The following is a 6,000-nucleotide window of genomic DNA, read 5'->3' on the forward strand; positions in this document are numbered from 1 at the left end:
ATCTCTGCTGTTGGATGTTAGAATGGTGTTAACCTTTGAGCAGTGGGTGGTAATAGGAAGAGAGCCCAAGGAGGATCTGGGTTGTTGGCAATGTTCTATTTTTTTTTTAAAGATTTATTTTAGAGTGGGGAGAGGGGCAGAGGGAGAGGGCGAGAGAGAATCTCCAGCAGACTCCCTGCTGAGCACAGAGCCTGAAATGGGACTTGATCTCAAGACCCTGATCTCATGGCCCGGAGATCATGACTTGAGCCAAAGTCAAAGGTGCCCGGGTAATGTTCTATTTCTTAATTTACAGTGTCAAATGCTGGCATAAAGCAAAGTATGGTTAAAGTGTTATTGAGAAGGCAGAACAGCAGGAAAGCACAAGCATTGCTGATGGAAATGCAAATTGGTTTAGCCATTCCTGAAACCTTTGTTAGTTTCTAAAAAGTTACCGTACACTTACCAGGTGACCCAGACAACCCACTTCTGGATATGCATCCCAGAAAAATGAAATTTATGTTAAATCAAAAACTATCCATTTATGTTAACTAACTGGAATTTAAATAAAAACCAAAAAATAAAACCTCTCCATGAATATTTGTAGCAGTATTAGTCATTGTTGCCCATCCCTGGAAACAACCCCCATGTCTTTCAGAGGATGAAAGGATAAGCAATCTGTGTTACATCCACACAATGGACTACAACTCAGGACTCAATAAGAACGAACTCTCGATACATGTGACCATATAAATAAATCTTAAGGGAACTGTACTAAGTCAAGTTTTCTCAAAATCATGGCTCTTAACTTTTCTGGAGGCTGGATGATTTGCTATGGGCCTATCTGGTGTGTTGTAGGCTTTTCAAGCACATTGCTGGCAATCCCACCCCTATACATAGGAGGCAGTAACGTTTTCCCTTTCCAACTCATAACAATTAAAAATGTCTGCAGACATGGCTGAATGTCCTGATTGAGAATCATGTTCACCCTTTTGACTGAGTGAAAGAATGTAGTCTTAAAAGATTACATATTGTATGATTCCATTTATATAACGTTCTGGAAAAGTGAAAAATATAAGAACAGAGACCTGACCAGTGGTTGCCAAGGGTTAAAGGTGGGGAGAGTCTGAACACAAAGAGGCAGAACAGGGGTATTCTTTGGGGTGTTGGAATTGTCATGTATCCACTGAGAAATGCTGATCTGTGCCTCCATAGATAATAAATATATAATAATAAGTATATTATTGCTAAATATAGTAGAGTACATAATTTTAAAAATTGAAGAAGTGAAATCAAACAAAACAAAAGCAAGTATGGTATAAACGGAAAAGAATATTTTGACTTGCCAATCACGGGGTGATCTTGGCAGAAGGGTTTTCAGTGAGGGTCAGAAGAGAGGCAAGGAGGAGTCATTTTTGTAGGATGCCCCATGAGTTCAAGTTAAGGAGAATGGAAGTCACAGGGCCCGCCCTGTTAGAAGTGCATGGTATGGTCCTTGACTCTTGCTCTATGGGGAGGCTGTAGAGGAAAAGCAGAGACATAAGCCAGCATTGCTAATAAGGCTGAACACAGAATGCAGCAGGTAAATTCCCTTATGCTAAAGAGGGCCAGGCCCAGTGTGAAACCTGGGTAAACTCACTGGGGACATTCCCCATGGCAGAGGTATCCAGAAGAGTTCATCCTGTGCCCAGAGTGCACCGTGTGTCCTAGCCTCTTACAGGAGGCTGGTGTGCAGCCACACTGGGGGACTCTAAGATAGAGCTACTGGGCTGGGGGTTCCTGAGTTGCACTCTTCAGAGGTACACCCTTACACTGTCTCACCAGAGCCCACAACTCCTATTTTGGGGTTCTCTCCACTGAGTCACTTGGAGTATTTCGATGCCCTGCACTCTAAATTTTGCAGTGGCTAAAATTGTTCTTGGAGCTCCTCTGTTCTGCTATCTGGACAGTAGTCATGTCTGTTCCAGGGACCTTCTAAAGGATCCCACCAGAGAAATTGAGTTGCGATGACCTTTTCCAAGACCACAAAGTGTGGGCATATCTGATCTCCTGGGAGCAGAGAATGGTCTCTGGATTATTTGATTTCATAGGTTCATCATGTTCTGTTCTCCAGTTATTTTCTAGGAGACCACCTGGAGATGCATAGGGCAGATGATACGCAGATTGGAACATGGAACAAGGAGGTGAAAAACAGACTGTATCTTGCAGAGAATGGAGATGTCAAAGGTCAACTAGATCTTTGGTCGAAGGGCTAGAGGTCAAAAATTAGGTTGAGTTATGGAACAAGGCAAGTATGAGGAGCAATGGGAAATGAATATGTGGTATGGTCCGCATGAGCAAAAGGAGAAACAAGCAGTTTATTTTATTTTTTTTTTAAAGATTTTATTTATTTGACAGAGACACAGCGAGGGAGGGAACACAAGGAGGGGGAGACGGAGAGGGAGAAGCAGGCTTCCCGCCGAGCAGGGAGCCCGATGCGGGGCTCGATCCCAGGACCCTGGGATCATGACCTGAGCCGAAGGCAGACGCTTAACGACTGAGTCACCCAGGCACCCCAAAACAAGCAGTTTAAAGTTTAGTGTTGAGACCTAGAAAACCCAGACTAAAGGTAAGCCAAGGTTTGTCATCACAAGAAGGGGAGGACTACACAGGCAGGAAACAGAACTCAAATGAATTTCAAAGGAGAGAAAGTCACCACTTAACCCAGGCAGATTTTTGACCCAGAGCCTTGCTGTGTAAATGGAATTCTATTTCCCAGGGACCTCTGAAGCCAGGACTGCTCAGAACATTCACTTGCTTTTGCAATTGGAACATTAGAAGTTTACATCAAGATGGCAGGGACTCTTGTAACTTTCTGTAAATTTCTAAGACCCAGGGGATTCATAGGACAGCTAGAGCATATATGAAAACCCACTGAGCCTTTCCTTTTTCCTTCGGCTTAATACTTGTGAAACCAAACAATCCAGATTTCAAAAACATATTCAAAATTACTATTTCCTTTAGAACATATTCAGGACATAGGCTGAGGTCTTAGGAAATACAGAAATGAGTAAGCTGTCACTCGACATGTAAAAGATGTATCTTTAGTGTAAAGCTTTTATTGTTGGTTTGGGAGGAATGGGAAGATATGATAGAAATAAAATGGAATTGGACTCTGAGTAGTCAAAGTCACTAACACTTTGGGGGCCAAGGGAGGGGGGTAAGAGCACGGTGCAGTGCTTACAATTAATTTAATATTTGCCCTGGCCATTGGGGCATAACCCATTGCTTTTTAAAAGGACCACAGGGTTCCTTATCTCTCTGTCTTTGTACTTTGGTGGATCCCCATAAACAAATGTGTATTTATCTTGCAAGCCTCAGCACAAACTCAACTCCAACGCCCTCCTGACTTCTGACTGCTCACTACTGGGTTGAACACACGTTTTCCCCGGTGCTTACACTCCTTCCCTGTTTGTCTCCCACCACATGTGCAAGGACAATGGCTATGTCCACTCTCCCTTGGCTGACAGGGTTTAGTACCTGAAACACATGTTCAGTAGTGGTCTGTCCCATTAACGCATGACCCGGTGGCCTTCAATCAGAGAGGACTGGCTTCAGTCTAGGCCTCAGCACTTACAAGTGTGTGACAGCAAATTTTCTCCAACTTATTAAACCTCTGTTTCCTCTCACACAGAAAGAGAACACAGGATCCTTTGTGAGGACAAAATGGAATGACTTGTGCAAAGCACTCAGCCCAATTCATCAAAGTAGAGAGAAAATACAACAAACTTTCATGGATCTATCAACTAGCTTGGTTGAATTTAGATTATTTTCAAGATCTGTTTTAAAAATCTGTGGTTCCCAAACTGTGTGCCACAGGGAACTCATAGGAATGCCATCGTATGTTTTTAGTTTTCAAGGGACACATGGGGACATTGGACACCTCACAACCATTACTATCAAAATTTTTGGACTCTAAATACTTAATAAAGGGAACCTTTAGACGTTTCTTTCAGCTTGGGTAGCATCACAAAAGAATGGAGATAATAAAGGTGCTATGAACCAAGAAAATTGGGAATCTCTGCTTTAGAAATTTTTTTTTAAATAAAACATTACAATTGTAGCTATAGCCTCTGTGGGTTTGTACCTCTCTCTTCCCATTTAAAGGAACTACAAATCTGAAATTTGAAAATTGACACTTTCTTTTTCTAAAAAGATTTTATTTATCCATTTGAGAGAGAGAGAGAGTGTGAGCACACACAAGCGGGGGGAGAGGCAGAGGGAGAGAGAGAAGCAGACTCGCCGCTGAGCAGGGAGCCCAACACAGGGCTCCATTGATCCCAGGATCTTGAGATCATTCTTTGAACTGAAGGCAGGAGCTTAACTGACTGAGCCACGATAACTGACACTTTTATTAATATTTTTATGTTTTCATTGCACATTTTCTTCCATGTGCATAAATCATATTATTTTTGTATGTTTGGCGCTTGACGTAAATAGCGTCAGGTACATTATCTTTCCTGAACTTGCTTTTTTTCTACCATGCACTGATACACACTCTCTTAATTGGTATTACTTTATAATAAATATGAATATCTGGTAGGGTGAGTCTCTCTACCTTGTTCTAATTCAGAATTATGTGGGTTTTTTTTGTTTGTTTGTTTTCAGGGGTTGTTTTTGCCTTATGCTTCCCATATACATTGTAGAATGAGCATTTTGAGTTCTACCAAAAACCGATTGGATTTTGATTAGAATTGCATGAAATTTATATACTAATTTGAAAATAATTGGCATCTTTATGAAAGCATGTCTTCCAATCCAAGAGCTTGCTTAATTTCTTTACTCTGCATCATTCAATAAAATCTGTTTTCCTTCCATAGAAGCTAGCTCATCATTTTTTAGAGCTGTTTCTACCTTTTCCTACTGCAGTGGACTCCTCTTTGCCTTGTTCCTGACTTGCAAAATAATGGCTCTACATTTCACTATTAAACATAAAGTAGTTTGTAGTGTTGAATTAGATAATATTTATAAGTTAAGGTTTAGCTTTCTATGCTTTGTGTGTGCATATGTGTCTATGCAAATCTTAGATGGATACTGGATTTTAATAAAGTCTTGTTTTATGTCCATTTGGGTACTTTAGAAAGTTCTTATCCTTTAAATTAGTTTGTGTGATGAATTGCATTTATAGATTTTTCTCATCTTAAATCATCCAGGAAGTCTCATGATAAATCAACCTTGATCATAATGGTTTTAAAAATAATCAAGTGGTAACTTCTGTTTGCTACTATTTATTCAGGATTTTTGAGTTTACTTTCATGAGAGAGATTGCATAATACATTTTGTGCTGTTCTTTTTCAGTCTGGTGTCAAAGTCATTATTAACTTCAGAAAGTGAGTTAAGGGGGCTCACTTCATTTCTTCTACTTCCTGAAATATTATGTATAAATGCGGATAATGTATTTCTTCATTTTTGCAAAAATTAGCTCCTAAAACATCTGACCCAGAGTCAATTCAGGAAATAGACTGGCATTTACTGATTTTAAAAAAAAATATTGTAATGGTTAAACATCAATTTTGGTTTCTGGTTCTTCTTGAAATACAATTTTGGTTAGGTTACTTGTGCAATTAGAAAATTAGATAAATATAATCAGAACTAAATAATTTCTAGAAAATGATCCATATATCTCAGTTTTTAATTAGTTGGTGTAAATTCATTCGTGATTTTCTCTTACCATTATCTGCACTGTATCTCTAATCGTGACCCTTTTAGTTCCTAATATTTATTAATGCCTTTTCTTTCTTTTCTTGCTCAACCACATCAGAATTTTCCATTTTATTAATTAAAGCAAAGGAAGCATTTTCCTTTTTTTTGAGTGATTTTCTTTGTGTTCTATTTTATTAACTTGTGCTTATGTATTTTTTCTTCTTCTGACTTCTTCGGGTACCGTATCCTTATTAAGAATTTTCTTAGAGGTGGACACTTAGCTCATTTAACCTTCTTTCCTAATATAAAGATTTAAGGCTCTAGCTTTAGGGACATTCC

Source organism: Halichoerus grypus, chromosome 8, assembly GCF_964656455.1.
Source record: "Halichoerus grypus chromosome 8, mHalGry1.hap1.1, whole genome shotgun sequence".
In the NCBI taxonomy this organism is placed as follows: domain Eukaryota; kingdom Metazoa; phylum Chordata; class Mammalia; order Carnivora; family Phocidae; genus Halichoerus; species Halichoerus grypus.